At 43.7% G+C, this 16384-nt stretch overlaps 1 long non-coding RNA gene across 1 annotated transcript; it reads left to right on the forward strand.

Annotated features, from left to right (window-relative positions):
- The first annotated feature begins 995 nt into the window (after positions 1-995).
- Positions 996-14235, forward strand: LOC136060144 (uncharacterized). Its single transcript, XR_010623331.1, has 3 exons — positions 996-1071; positions 13889-13987; positions 14068-14235. It is a non-coding gene; the product is annotated as an uncharacterized LOC136060144 (long non-coding RNA).
- The last annotated feature ends 2149 nt before the right edge of the window (positions 14236-16384 follow it).

The raw sequence follows: 16384 nt of genomic DNA on the forward strand, positions 1-16384 counted from the left end.
ATTCAAGCTGCCTTTGGAAGCTCTTCGAAGACAGGGAGTGCAGAGACTGGAATTACAGCTACTTTTAATTGTCTTTCAAATCATGCCCTTGGTAAGTGCTAGTGATGGCTAAACACACTGCTGGAGGTGCTTTTCTTCAGCTTCTTCTGGGCTGAATCCTTCCAGCCAGCCTTGCTTGGTTGTTCTCAGCTGATCCATGCTTTTTAAGCCAGCTCACTTGTGCTGAGCTCACTGCTTGTGATGCAGTGTGTTGTTGTCTTTAATGTCCAGACTGCCCACACGCTGGTACAGCCTAATCTTGCTAACCCAGTGATGGTTATGGGCTTATGGGTCTTACGGCCTTGGGTCTTGGGCCAGGTATAGAAAAAAACATGACACAATTGTCCAAAGCTGTGTGCATGACAAATAACCCATCTTTGTTCAAGAGACACATGAGTAGATTCACTGAATTCTTTGCGTTCCTTGGAGGTGGAGCTGGTGTTTGTACACCAGGCTCAGCTGGAACTCTGCCTTCATTTTGAAGGTGTTTGCAGCTGCAGAGAATAGGAGTAATTATCGACAGGTTGCCTCAGGTAAGAAACATTTCAAATGCTCCAGTACACAGACAGCTTTGAAAAATATCCTCATCTGTCACAATTGTGTATTAAATTCTCATCAGTGTATGTACACAGAGCTGGCCCTGTTCTGTTGACCAGGCTGTCACCTGCAGAGTTCAGGGCATTGTGGAAAATTACACACAGTAGAAGCAGTTTTGTTTACCTTAGTAGAAAAGTGGCATGCCACTAGCTCAGGATTTGTAGTTATGCATTGCACAGATCACTCAGCCACCTTCAGCCTTTCCTGTGCCTGAAACAGCCTGGTGTCACCATTCTTCTTCTTCTGGTTTTGCTGTGAGCCCCAGGGGAGGCTGCAGGAAAGAAAAACTGATGCAGAAATATTTGCTGTATGTAATCGTAACAGCATATGGCAGTGAAACTACTATCTTCAAATAGTGAGAGATACCCTCATATCCTGCCTGAAGGTACTTCTCTGTTCTGTAGAATCACATCAGACTTATGCAGAGACCCTTAGGTGAGTATTCAATTAGCTGATTTCTGACTGTGTGACCTCACTAAGTTAAAACCTTTTGACTTCCAGAGGAACAAATCTGCCACGCTGCTGAGCAGGCAGAGGATTTTTCAGAAGGCATCTGCTTCCAAAGCAATTGCAATTTTCTTTGATTTTCATGGCCTGTTGAGAGATGAGAGCAGTGCTCTAAGGAATCACACAGAGTTGGCCCAGAAACAGTTTAAAGGAGAATACAAGAGCACCCAAGGTGCTGTCATTTGAGAAGAGAATGAGAAAAGGCAGATGACCTGTTACAGATCATATCTTATTCCCAAAGCCTACTGCTCTCCTGTTCCAAAGCTGTATAATTTGCAGACAAAATAGGTTCAGAACCAGAATAACTCTGCATTTTGTATTACTCTAACTTAACACATTTTTAGACAGAAGAATCAGAGTAAGTATCCTACTGCTACTCATTGTTCAGTGGCCTCTTTGCGAGCTGTTTGATGACCTCAGCTTGGAGCTCTCTGAAATGTCTCAGCTGGAAAGTGCCAGATCTGCAGAGTGCTTGCAATAGTGATACAAGAAATGTGCTAGCAGGGTGTTATGGCCCGCTGTCAAGTCCTTCCCTGGAAACCCAGAGGAACTCCAGGGCAGCTGATGGGTCACTGTCGTGTAAGTGAAGCAGCACTCAGCTCTCGGACCTCACCTTTTGGCCTCTTCTGTTGGCAAATGAACCCTGTGTAGTACTGCAAAAACACATCCTCTGAGTGCAAGTGATAAGAAAGACAAATGTTTGACTTTAGCCAGAGAATATAGAACTCCAAGTCCTTTGAAGATTGCTGAGTCCTGCACTGTGTTAGTTGTCCGTATCTACTGAAGAAAACACTCATTTCATCACAGCTGATGACATAAATTCAGACTTGTGAGCAAATGGCTAGATTGAGCTAAATCACCCCTCTATCCACTAATGGCATTTTTCCCTTTTCTTAACACTGAAGGTTATCTTACTGTTTGGAAATTATAACCTCCAACTGTTGGATGGCATTATATGGAGACTTGGGTGAGATAACTTGCATGAAAAATCCAGGAAAGCTTCTATTCACTTGAAGCTGAAGTACTTCAAGACTCCAGCTGCCTTCAAACACCATGTGCCTCCTGCTACACAGCAGAGGAAGAATAGCAGCTGGCAGATGATGGATAGCAACGCCGCAGTCCGCTGTAGGGTTGGGAGTGACATCACTGATAGGAAGGGGAGCAGCTTGAGCTGTTTATAAAACTGCACTTGGGAAGTTTGCCCCAGACTGCATTAGCCTCACTCCACTGCCTACCCTGCTTTTCACAGCTCAAATTCCAAGTTACTTCAAGGGAAACAAACATCTGCAGAGACACAATGTTAATTGTTGTACTCAGCACTGCTGTTTACATTTTTGGTGCAAGCAAGTCAAAGCACGTCAAGGCCATCCAAAAGGCTAAAACAAGCCAGAAATCTTGTTCTGGCTGAAATAAGGAGGGACTGGATTCTGATCTTGTGTACCGAGGCATTCTGCATTGTCCCCAGAGGATTGGAATCAGGATACGGAGACCCAGAGGGTGCAAACAAAGGAGCAGAGAGGCTTGGAAGAGGGTGAGCATGGATATCCAGGAGGGAAGCCTTACCAAGTGAATGCATTTTTCCATTATCTGAAACAGTTGGGGATTACACCGTATTTGTAAGCTTAGAAAAGCAGGCTTCCCTGGGTTCTGCTCCCATCAAAATGCAGCCTAATGGCTCCTTATCAGGAATGACGAATCGCTCTTGTGCCTACAATTTGGTCCCCCGTTTCCACTTTTCTTGTGTCTGCTTAGAGTCCTTTTTCATTTTAATATGTACAGCCCTCTCTGAGCCAAGTATGGCCGTGGTGTTCAGAGGCATTCTTGTAATTACTGCACTCCAGGTCCCTTTAGGATGCATTTTCAATGGGGTGTGACTTTCACAATATTTTTTTTCTTGTTGTTGCTCGAGCCACTCCAGGAAGGAGCTGTTAAACACGAGTCTCAGCAGGATCCATCATGACCAAGGACAGAACAGAATGTAACGAAGCAGGGTGAATACGTGTCTCGCTGAGCAGGATATGTTCTCCTGGTTATATGGTTGATAAAGCTTTGGCTGAGGTTCAAAAAGGTGTTCAGCTTTCATCTCTCTGTCTTCCTTCCTCCACTCCCCTAAATATTAATGGCTGTGCTCATACCTCCCATGTTCCTGGCCTACTTTAATTGTTTACAGACTTTTTAAATAAAGGATCTGACCTTTTGCCTTTGCAGCTACACAAACCTCTCTCTGTCTTCATGGTTATACCCCTCAGTTGCTCCTTGTCCTCGGCTTCCCTGTGCCCTGACAGGCTCTGACACTAAACCACTGAAGGACTAGTGCAGTGGAGTTTTCCAGCTGGAGGGAAGTAGGGTCGGTGTGACACTGAGCTCTGGTCAGGCTGTGAACCCGAATGCACAAAGCCACACGCAGGCAGCAGCGTGTTGGTGTCACTGATGCTCTCACTGGGGGCCTTTGATGACCGGTGTTCTGGCACCATGGGCTTGCTGTTTGAAATCACGCTTGCTCTGTTTTCTCCTTTCTGTTTGGGAGAATGTTGAAAGGCTGTGTGGGAAGCTACAGTCACTCAGGAAGCCTGTGGCGGTGCCGGGAACAGAGCTCAGATCTCCTGAGTCCCCACCTGGTCCGCTTCCCTCATTAGCTGAATACAAAGAGAGCAGTCTTTTTCATGTTATTTACTTGCTGGGAGAGCAGAGGCAGTTCTGTGAGAAAGTAACATGGCAAAGGAACGTCCGGCAGGATCACGACCTGTTACTCTGGGGTGGAGGCTTCAGGAGGGTCAGGGTGCACTGGTTTAAACCTGAGCACCTCTACAAGTGTAGCTTAGCAAGTGGGTTACTGTATCATAAGGAGATGGCGTGGCATCTAGAGAGTGCAATATCCACATGTATATCCATGCCAGGAGGAAAAGGAGGATGCCTTTCCCCTTCAGTGCTGCTCCCTTCCCGTCCTTCCGTGGGATCCCATTGTCTCAGGACAGATTTCGCATGAATCAGAGTGGCTGGAAATGAAGGAATGAGAAAATCAATCACACTGTTCTGCTTTGGTTGTGTTGCCATGCTTTGTTCCTGTATCAGCCAACTTCTGATCATGAGATTCTCCTTTATCGTGTTTTTGGCTGTGTTTGCTGTGCAAAATTGTGATACTCGAGTTAGGGCCTGTGTTTATTAAAAGAGGCAAGAATGATGAATACTAATGTCAGCATGAATCAAACCAGTATCTTTAATCTGACAGCAATTAATTACATCAGAGCAGTGACAAATAAGAGCAAAGATGCTCAGTTAGGTACAAGCAACTGGCACAAAGAAGAGTCCATCTGATGTAACACGATTTGGATCAGACCCTTAGGAAAGAAGAGTTTTTATACTCTAAACAGTTACTAATTTGATTGCTAGCAGAACAGGATTTTACTACAGTCTCTGGCCAGCCTCTTCTCTCCTTCTGAAGAGACCTGGGTTCATATCCTCTCCAGAAATTACTGTGTATATCTGCAATACCATTGTAAAAAGTTTTGAATGGAAAAATGTCAGTCAAGTTCACATCATTAATGTCTGTCAAGGACTGTGCTGGGGACTTAGATAAAATCATTATTTTCCTTCAGCACGGTTAGGGAAATGAGCTGGCTGGTGCCCTGCTTCTGCCAGGGACTGGGCAGCAGGGTGAGTTGATTTGCAAGCAGCAAATCCACGTCCTGCTTGGTTCAGAAGAACTTGGGTTATTTCCCTCTCTTTAGTGCTGCTGACCCCATCAGCTGAGCCCTATGGATGATACCTCTGAACTGCGGATCTGGAGGACAGGGAAGATGGAGGAGTTGGGGTAGAAGAGCAGAGAGCAGGGCTGGGGAAGTGAGGGCTGAGCTCTGAGTTGGGATTGCAGCTCTTGGTGCCAGGGCACTCTGCTGGCAGAGAGGGCAGGTGAGCTGCCCAGCGATGAGTAGGCACTGGAATCAGTGCTACTCTGTCCACAGAGTACACAGGAAACCAAAAGGAAATCATGCTTACGTCTGTGCTTTCATGGGTGGCTTTTTGCATCTCTCCTTGATCCTGAAGTGATCCAGTCTGCCTAGTGACTCGGATCTGAATTCTTTAACCTGGAAGGCATTTTGTGTAACGTCTCCCAGACTAAGACCAAGTTGAGCATCAACACATCAGCGATCTACATTTTCCAGGCTGGTTTATCAGAATGAAGAACAAAGGGCACAGGAAGAGAGAAATAGGGGAAAAAACAAAAATGGAAAGGATGTATTGGTCGAAACATCCCTTTTCTTGAAAAACTGATTTTGAGGTATCTGTCAAAGCAATTCCTCTGTTTCTTATGACTATTAAATCACATGGCCTTTGTGTGGGCTTCTGGTATTTTGCGAGGACCACCCAGAAGTGGGCCAGGTTTGGTTATTGGATGTACTAAACAGAGCAAGAGACACCAAGCTCCTGCCTGCTATTCAAAAATAATATCGCAAGGGAAGCAAACCACAGGGAGACCGCAGGGAGGTAAAGCCCATTTTCCACTTGCTGAGGGAACTGCTCTTGCTGCTGCAGACTGCATTCTCCATATGCTGGGAATGATTCCCAAAAGCACTCCATCCTTGCCGACTCTGCTTCCTTTCAGAAGCAGCATCCACTGGGATGTAGGGTAAGGAAGTGGCTCTGAACAGGATACTCTGGGGTGTTTTCTCTGTGCAGTGAGGTGGAGAGAACAGCCTGTAAGAGAAAATACCAAATAGTGTTGAACTAGAACAGAGAAAGCCTGTTTCTCCCTTTCAGTAAGTCTTGGATTTTGGATCCTGGACCACCCGATGGCTGGAGAGAGCTTTCTGGGGCTTAGCACACCACAGAAAGCACTGCTTCTGTGCCTTAAGGAGCTCTGTGCTCACCTTGCTGCTGTCCTGCTGTTCCCTTCCTGCTTCTCCCAGCTGGACAAGGAAGAGGAAGGCAGAGAGAAACGGGAGAACTTGCCACTGCCTCAGAAACCATTGAAATAGAATACAGAAAAAAGGAAAAGGAAAGGATAGGAGACCTGCAGTGATTGGGAATTTAGGAAAGCCAGGCTTCACTACATGATCTGCAGGAAGAAATGCTGTGAGAAAGAGAGACAGTTGTGAAGAAAAAGAAATAATTCATTATTCTGAGGCCCTGGGACATTTGAAGCTGAAGACATGGGTGCTGGCTGTGTGTGAAACTTTTCCTTATAACCCAATTCAAAAGGACACCAGGGATCCCACCAATAGTGTCCAAATGAGGGCTTGGCAGATAGCACATGGGTGGCTGTGCTGTGTAGATAGATAGAACAAAATCTAAGGGACGTGGAGGGATGAGTGGGCAGGAAAGGGTCATGAGTGGTACAGTGCATGGACAAGGTTTTGCCCAGTAGAGCATATACTTGCCTTTTGTGGGTCATCCCATAAAGCAGTAGGCACTAGCTGAATCAAACTGTGCATTTACTAACAGAGGTGTAATACTGCTACATCCCTGCTGCATACAACGGCTCAGTGACAGAAACTGATGCTGAAACCCACAAGGAAGAATCTTCTGGATCGTGACCACTGTGGGCTGTGTTCTCTGAGATTCTTGGAAGAAGGCGTATGATATTTTGCAGTATCAGAAGTCCTGGCTTACACTGGTGTTAGATGCTGCTCTGGGTGGGAAGGAAGAAGGCAGTAGGAGACCTTTAGCTCTCCATACACTAAGTGACAACACTTTTAAGCTTATCAGTACACCAAGGGTTAATGAAAAAACGGCTCCCCCTGGTGACCTTTCACTTCCCTAATGTGTTTACTGATTTCTTGTCCTCTAGGCATTATTTTTGTTTGGTAATGAAATGTGCTTACTCACTCACATGCATTTATTACATAGGCATCATGGTTGGGTACATCATCCATCAGTGGAAGTGTCACACTGTGCAAAAGCTCTGAATCCAGAGTGACAACTGAGTTACTGCTGGTGTTGTGGAGCAGCCCTCTAGCCAAGTTTCAGCAGCTGGACATTTTTAAACAAAACTCATTTACGAATAGATTCACATGCAAATGAATGTAGTAAATGAATGGCATGCAATTGCTCTTGTAGATGTTACCAGCTTCCATTGGTCACTAGCTACCCTGCAAGGACACCAAGATGTGAGGTGGAACCTGGCCAGGGGGAGTTCCCAGAAGGGATTGTGATCAAAAGCTGTTCTCAGCTGATCAGTTTTTGACTTCTCCTACAAAATGACTCATTGCACTCAGCTCTGCTAAATAGATTCCAAAGGCACGGTTGCTAATTCCGCTGCTGAGCTCCAGGCTGAGGATTAAATGGCACGAGAACGTGTAACCACCATTTCTCTTGGATGGAGCTCAGACTGGAGGAGCAGACTCTGGTACATAGCAGTGGTGGCACACTTACTTATGTGTATTCATTTCTCAGTGTGTGATTTGCAGCTCCTGCCTTTGTTCTGTTGTACAGATATCTAGATTTTTATGACGATTTGGAGTTTTTGTGGCAACAGTTGTGGAAGCCAATGGCAGCCATACAAGCCAAACTTCATGAAACACGTAAAATAGACAGCAATCTGTTTTGGTGCACCCCATCATTAATTAGAAGAGACAGGCCTGGCAGGTTTGGAAAATGTGATCTCTAGTGCTCAATTTTTAAAGGGATTCTCAAATGGACTTTGAAATTCTGTGGATCTTCTAACCATGAAGAAAATAGAGCTAGAAAAATTTAGGTCATATACTGATTAATCTCAGAATTGAAATCAATTATTTATATTAGTTACCAGCTGAGTCTGTCTGTGATTTTGTTTCTCTCTCTATAGGTTAATTAACTTAAATTGGTAATAATGAAAGAAGCAGAGAGAGGGATTCATACCACAGGAATAATGAAAATCTGAAAGTATCTTCAAACAGTATCCCAGTAATTTTCTGCTTACAACAAGTGAGTTTGAGGTTAATCCACCTGATTTATAATGCACATGCACTGTTTGTGATAGCAGTCGTTTATGTGAAGGTTACCAGTTGGTGTCAGCAATGATTGTATGTAGCATGGCATAGAGGTGACAATATTTTGGATTTATACTTTTAAAGGTGAGGCTGGTGTGTAAAACTCCTGCTTTGATGAGTAGGAGTGAATCCTATTGTCATGAATCCAGAAGCTTAGTTTTTTGCTTACATTTTTTTTCACTCGAACTCATTGCTGGGAGATTCCTAACAGTAACAGAATGTAAATGTTAATTCTGTTTCAACTGAAAATATAATTGATACAAAAATCAGAACCATGTTTGATATGTTTTTTATAATCAAAAAATAGCATTTCTCCTAATGCTATATTTGATCCAAGTTCCATTTTAATTTTGGATTTTTTTTTTCAGTGAAAAGATTCTGACCAGCTTGATTTATTTTTAAAGCAGTGATCACTGCAGTAGTGTATAATCATCTTTAGTTCCAAGATCTTTGAACACAGTGTGTTTGCACTGAAATCTGAGTTGGGATCTGGATCTTTCTTATGCCTTAGGCTATAATTTGTGGAATTCATTTGACAAAAGAATTTCTTTTGTAAAACACACACATAAGAGCAGCACCATGATTTCCCTCAGTATGTGGGAGTATGCAGCCTTATAAAAATGTGCTGTGATTCCCTTTGCTGAGAAGACAGAAGAGGTCATGTGCTCCAGCCCAAGGATTTTGCTGTCAGAAACAGCATCAGGTGAGCATCACACAGGTGAGGTTAAGGAACCCCACGTGCCATGGCAGACATTTCTTTTCTTGGAGAAAGAATAATACAGCTGTGAAAATAAGAATGTAAAGATAGGAATGGGCTAAGAGCAGTGCCACGGGATTGACAGAGCATTATTCTGTTGTTGCACAGCTGGGATAGATGTCGATCTGTACGTGTTTATCTGCACATCTCATTTGAATTTTCAAAACAACTGAGGCTGTATGTGGTATGACTGGAAACTATGCAGAAATAACTGCAGAAGTTGACCAGTTGTTCAGCTGCTGCTTGAACAAGAAATGTCTGTTTGCATAGGAGGATTCTCAGCTGAGCTTTAACACCAGTCCCTAAAATAGACAGCATATCTTGCAGACTCCCACAGACGGGCTCCTCCACAGGGTGACTCAGGGATGGAGCTCACACCTACAGCGTGCCTCCTCTGGTCCTAGAGAGTCCTTCAAGAGTAGAAGTGAAGCTTTTCACAGCTGCCTTGGTCTCAGAACGTTACTGATGTGCTTGGTTTGACTGACAAGTCCACAGCACTTCCAGTGAAATGGTTCAATAATATGCAATTGAGGCTGGGAATTGCAGGTCTTACTAAGGACTCCAGCTTGCTCTGAGCTGCTAGGTACATCTGTAGTGACACATTCCAACTAACCAACAAGAACAAGAAAAACCTCTGAGGAATGAGTTCTCAAACTGTATCTATTATCTCCACAATAAAAGTTTTCTGTGCAAGTAACTCAAGCACATCTAGTACGCCATTCCATCATCACCATTATCATTGTGTTCCTGAGTTGTTAAGTTTTAAAAAGAAAAGTTCCAAAAAGAAAAGAAGCGTGTTTCAGATGCCTGGTGTATTTCTGTGTTATACCTGTCACAGCCTCAATGCTTACCATCCGCTATAATGCAAAATGATTTCATCTCTGCCCCACACTTTTCCCACATCATTGTCTGTTCATACAGAGATGTCAGATGATAGAAGCAGTGAGAGGTAAGTGGGTGTGTACTGGATGCTATCAGTTTTGATGGAGAAGACACAATAAATCTGTTTCTAGCAAGAAGAAAATTGTACTGTTGGTAAAATGGTATTATCCTGCTTCTTCCAATATTGCTTTCCCCTGATGGATCAGGGAATAAAATGTCAGGGTTAGTGCACAACATATTTCCCCTCTCAGTCAAAGAGACGCAATGTCAGAAACACATGCTAAAAATGTCATTTGCATTCCTGCTAATTTCTCAGATCCAGCACCAGGCATATGCCCCTTATCTAATCTTGGCTGCTGCATGACTCTAATGCATGTTATTCTACTTTATCCTTTGTATAATTTCAGACTTGGTTTCTATTTTCTTTGCACTTCACCAACATAGCATATAACTGCTTGGAAAATGTTAACATCTGCAAAGTTAAAAAAAAAAGAAGAAGAAAAAGGAAAGGAATTAATCAAAGCCCTGAGATTTATGGGCTAAATCCTTGGACTTTGGTCCAGCTAGTAGGTTTCTTTCTCTGCTGAGGCAGCAGAAAGCAACTGAGGCAAAGCCATGGAGGGCTGTCCCATGCTGTACAGGTGGGGTGGAGCAGAGCTGGCCTGGATGGCTCTGCCTATCCCCAGTGCATCTAAACAGATAATTAATGCTGGAATTGTCAGTGCCCAAAGGAAATGTGGTCCTGAGCTGCAGACGGTATGCTCCTCCCCAGTGCTGTGCCTGCAGTGCTCCCTGGGGCAGCAGGGCTGTGGGAGCCACTGCTCATCTAAGCCTCTGTCTAAATCTCAGCCATCGAATTTTCAAAAGTTCCCCCATTTTTCTTTCCTTACATTTTCAGGCATCAGCACAGCTGCAGGCAGAGCGGATGTGTTGTGCATGCAGATGTCTGGGCTGTTTCTGGTGCGGGAGATGAAGCTCATTTGCAGCCTGAAAGCTTTGGGCTTGGTTTCCCCAGTGCTCCTGGTGGAGGCTGCCCATGGCAGGGGTGTAGCAAAGCCCTGTGGACGCTCTGTGCCACCAGAAGTGAGATCTTTGAGAGCTACACACAAAGCTGCCTGCTGATACTATGGTTTAGTTGTCAAATTCCTGGGTCTTTCCAGACAATGCTGGCACAATGAGTTGTTCTTCCACGTTCAGAAATCCAGTCATGCAGCATTGTATGACTGGAAGACATTTCACAGCTACTCTGACATTGGCTTATTATTATATCATTAAGATTATCATTGTTATGGTTATGCCTTTTTAGAGAATAGCAAGAAATCAGGATCTGAAGAGGAAGAGTCAAAGTTCTTGGGAATGTTTTACTGTTCACAGAAGGTTACCTGCGTATTTGTGCTTTCACAAGTACCACTGGTACTCTAACAGTCATACTGTTATAGTGTGCTAGAAACATACATTCAGACTGGAATTATTACTGGAATTAAATTAAATAATTACTGGAAACGACAGAGGGTGTCTGGAATGGAACCTGTATGCTCTCCTGAAAGTTCCAGTTGTCACAATATGTTACTTACAGCATTAATATCACAGATTGGAATACAGTGTAGAAACATAAAGGGATTTACTACTACAGAACTGAATGTGTTACGTGATGGAGTGCCGTGAATTAGACAACATGACGTTTCATGAATAAAACAAAAGACTTTATAGCACTCCTTATAAAGGGATGAAAGGGCTCGAAGCTGGTTGCATTCACAGGATGACTGTCTGAAATTTAATGAAGGCTTTTAAAATCTAATTTTATGCTAACTAAAATTAATAAAATCCACATGAGCAAAGATAAGAATTAATCATATCAAATCCATGCATATGTACTGATTAACAACGGTATTAAAAATTTAAAAATCATAATGAAACACCATCCAAAGGCATCTGAAATCTCATTAATGGAACCTGAAAGAAAAAATGCCACAAACTAAAGAAAGATCCTTCTCCTCCTTAGATCAAATATTCTCTATCAGTCCAAACGTTTGCTCAGCACAGTGTGGAGAGGAGCACTATGCAGCTATCCTTGCTTTGTCATTATTTTTGTTTGACCTGTCGGGTGACTGAGCCACCTCCAGGGTGTCACTGCTCAGCCAGAAGAAACACATGGTCAGTAGAGCCTCCCTCTGATTGCCCTTCTTCTCTGTGTGTCCCAGCAGAGCCTTTTTCCTGCATGGTGTGTTTGGGTTGGGAATGGTGATGTGCAGCCCCTCACCTCAACTGCTCCCTTCCTTTGTCCTGCTGAATGACAGAGCCTGGCCAGAGTGGAGGCCTGCCCTATAAACCTGAATAGAAGGGATCCCTGCAGCTAACAGAGAATTTAATTGTTTGTCCTGGGCTCATCTTGAAGGTTGGGATGTCTCCTAACTCTCCAAACCTTGAATTCATTTTGTTGCAGAAGGATTAAATTCAGCCTGAAACGCAGAGAAATCCCATCTGCCCTGGAATGCAGTTGGTGTTGTGGCTCTCTAGAATAGATCTCTGCTAATCTTGTCTGGCCAGCATCAATTGCATGGCACCATCCCACAGGCAGATGGGGCAGAAGGAAGTGCAGAGCTTGGCAGAGAGAGCTCTGGGCCCCTGGTACACTGTAGGAGTGCTGAAACGTGCAGAGAGCACACAAAGTTCTCCCCTTGGTGATGTGCCAGGTGGCTCACCCAAGAGCTGGCTCAGGCTGCTGCAGCAACAGAAGAACAGCAGAGCTGGCTCTGATCCTGGCCCGGGATTTATTTCTACACAGATACAACCACTGTCCTTATTTGCCACTTCCCATGCAGGACTGTGTAAGTGCAAGGCATTATTCTTCCCATTATTTTATTACCTGAGAATCATGGCTCTTCACTGAGGGAATATCCTCATGGCTGAACTCAGACTCAAGGGTATTTTGGGCTCTAAAACTTTCACTGGTGTTGACATGGAATAATTTCCCCCTTATTAATCTCTGGATTTTGTGATTCTGCAGCTGCATATGGAAAAAATTAAATGTAGTAGCCTGTCTGTGCTTTCTATTTACTTTTTGTTTAGAAAAGTTTTTATCCACATTTCTCTGAAGCCACCTGTTCAGCCCAGGACTCTGAATTTGCTCACTGCTATTTGTGTGTGCTGCCTGGTGGCACACAAGCCAGAGCACACCTCTCTTTGCACAACTTTTCTTTGACTGGTGATTGCTGTTACATTAACAGACCCTGCTGGGAAATTACTTTCACTGTAAGCATTTTCATAAACGTGTCGGAACCTCTGTTGGGATCTGGACCTTCAAATATTTGTCATGCTTATATTCCTTGCCTGCGTGCCCCCATGGAACTGATGTTATCCTTCCCAATGGTAAATGCAGCTAGTATTGGCACCAGTGATACAATTAATATCATTAGTGGCACTTGCTTTCCAAACTGGGGTTCCTCTTCTCTCCTCCAGCACTAATGAGCTGTGGGGATGGAATGTGTTCAGAAGTGCTGGAGCAGCAATACCAAAGTGGAGGAGCCCTCAGGCTCTGATATCAGAAAATCCCATATATCCTCAGTCCCACCTCAGAGGCTGACTGCACGCTGGAATATAATTCATGGGATATCTTCTAATTTTTTGATCCTGAAGTTCATTTTAACCACGTTCAGCATTTTTAAAAAATGAGGAGATGAACAGTTGACGTTGCGGAATGGTGCCAAAAATGTAAGTTTGGAGCATTCCTCCTCCTGATTTGTTTTGACAGAGATTTCATTTTCTGAAGCTGCAGTTAGAGCAATAAAAACAAAATTCACCACAGAAAAACAAACACCAGTTCTCCTTCCAGCAAAACCAAGAGATTTTTCAAATGCTGGAAAATTGTACAGCTAGAACCCATTGAATTTCCACAGGAGGTAAAGCTCATTAGCGAACACATGAAAGACAGCAAGCAGATTATTGTGAGAAAGATATTTGCACAGTTACTTCAGCAGCACTTTATTTAAAGTTTCTGGTTGCTGGCACTTAGACAGCATGCGTGACCTTGGCTGGTGCTGGTTACTGCTGCAGAGCTCCTGCAGCCTGCTGAGGGCTGGGGGAAAGCACCCGGTGAGAAGGGGACACGCTGACATTTCTCTTTTTATTCCACCAACAGGTCATCCATTAAGGAGGCACACGGAAGAGGAAAAGCATCCCTGGAGTGGGAAAAGGAGGGACTGCAGGGAGCATGCCCGTGGCTGTGTGCATTAGGGAGGTATTTCCCATTTGCCCCCATCTGTGCTGAGCTGGTTGCCCAAAGACCTCAGAGGAGCACAGAGGTGCTTTCTATTACAGCTTCCTGCTCTTTGTTTAAGAAAATACATTAACTGGAGGAAGAGAGTTCTCACTACAACCCTGATTACTATTTCCTTCAATTCCATCAAAATGACTTCTTCCCAGCCTGGTCACCCCAGCAGCTTTTCTCTCCATCCTGGGGAGCGTTTGAACTCCCTTCATCTTTTCTGCAGTTAATATTTTGCAGATTTCAGCAGGGCTCCTGGGCTGTGTATAAAATCATAGTTTAAGCAGTGACAAATAGAAAGCACATGCTTATTAAAGATACATTATACAACTCAGTACTGCTTTAATGTCATCTGCTCCTAAAACAACAAACCTGTGGGGACTTGTGCCTGTGTGTGTGTGTCTTGGAAGAGGAAGGCAGGTCTGAGGTTATGGTGACTCATGAGAACAAGCTGGTAGATAGATTTGGGTCCATGGAGCTTATGCCAAGAGCACTGTAAGCTTGAGGACATCCAGGGGACTTGACAGCCACTTGATGAATGGACCCCACAGCGCAGCTCGTCCTCGGATCCTCTTGGGGTTGGGGTGCTGCTGGAGGGTGCATGGATCTGCAGAGCCCCTGGACACCCTCCTCTTCCTTCCCCTGGCTCTCTCAGTTGGTGCCTAGCAGCCCTTGAATATTTTCAGCCCCCTGACTTTGTTTCACTTAGAGTCTGAGGCAGGCTTCCCCAGCCAAACTTCTAATCTCTTTGATTCCAGTCCCTCCGTGCTCTGCAGCACACAGCTCAGGGCTGGTATGCAGCACTGGTAGCGTTTGACTGAGACAAATGTTCTCCATGTGAATGCAGGGGCTGTGTCTTATTTAATTTTGTCATTTTCAATTAAACTTTGCATGTACTTCTGTTACCGCTTTGAGTCCTGTTTAGTGCTAATATTTAATATACACACACATCAAAGTGTTTTTCTTATTTCAGCTACACATTTTAAACATTCCTTCAAAGATAAATATGATGTTTTATTTTAGCTTCTTGCTTTCTAACTTTTGTCACTGCAGAAACGATGATGGTTCAGTCCAATTAGTATCATATCAGTATTTTCATACACTTGGAATGAGAAGGGAGGAGGACAGGAAAACAGTCTGTGACAGCATTAACACTGCTCTGTGGAAAAGCAATAGAAGAAAAGTGAAATAGCATGGGATATTATCACAATTTTTTTTCAAAAATGCTTTCTGAAGTTATCTGTATATTTTAAATTTCCCACAGTGATACACTTCAAGTTTTTAAAACAACACAAACATTTGCCTTGGCTGACAGCCTAGTGTAAAGAATAAAAATTATCAACACAACTGAGTGGCCTTAAAAGACAAGGTATTCTCCCCAGGGAGAAGAAGAGAATGTAAAAGTAATCTGTGCAGGCACAATTCTATTCACATGGAGCCAGCAAAAACAAATGGGTTGAGCCAGTTATCTCTTTTAAATGGAGAGATTTCTTTTGCTACCTGTCCATCATCCCTCTAGGATGCTCACATGCTACCTGACCAGATTTCTTTGAACACAATTAATATTTGTTCTATATCCTGTAGGTGCCTTTCCAGTAATGACATGATATTTATTTATTGCTCTTCTTCATGAAGTAATAAAAAGCCCAGAGAGGCAATGGAGTCTTAGGATCCACTGGCAGGAGGTTTGGAACAAGTTACCTGAACTGTATAATGCCCCAAAGGTTTATTTTTTATTTTATTTTTTTTTAAAGATCTGGGGTCTAATATACCAGCACGGGCTTTTGAAGTCCATATTTTTTCTTCTCTGTTATTTGTTTTTCATCTTTTCTGTGAAAAGCAGCAATAATGCTCAAACCTTTGCCTCACTGAATTCTTTGTCAGCTTCTTAAACTGCCCGGAAATCACTGTGAACACTTTAATAATCAGATAATGATTGATATACAGTGGGTGTCGATAGAGTTGTTTGAAAATAAATTGCAGATTTGCTATAACATGGGTTTACTAAATAGTAAATAACATTTCAGATATGCAAGGGAATCACATTCCAGTCCTGCCTTCCTTTTGCCACCTCTGTCCCTCGAGATCTGCTCTCCTGTGGGAAGTTCAGCATGGATTTGATCTGTTCTGGATGTGGGATATATTTACATTGCTGCACACAAGGCATCAGCACCTCTTGTTTTGCTGGTCCCTTTGCATGGTTGTGCTGCAGTTCCTTTCCAGTTGTTATCCTCTTCTGGGCACTTGTAGCCCAGGAGGGAAGATGAATTTACAGCTTGTGTCCCCATTTGCTGATCAGCCAAGGTTACCCATCAGTGCTTCTTGGTACCACCTGTCTCCATCCACGTGCTATCCCTTTTCCAGCATCTC

The sequence above is a fragment of the Cyrtonyx montezumae genome, unplaced genomic scaffold (assembly GCF_038088225.1).
Source record: "Cyrtonyx montezumae isolate F1298 unplaced genomic scaffold, pur_monq_1.0 scaffold_9, whole genome shotgun sequence".
NCBI classification, from domain to species: Eukaryota; Metazoa; Chordata; class Aves; order Galliformes; family Odontophoridae; genus Cyrtonyx; species Cyrtonyx montezumae.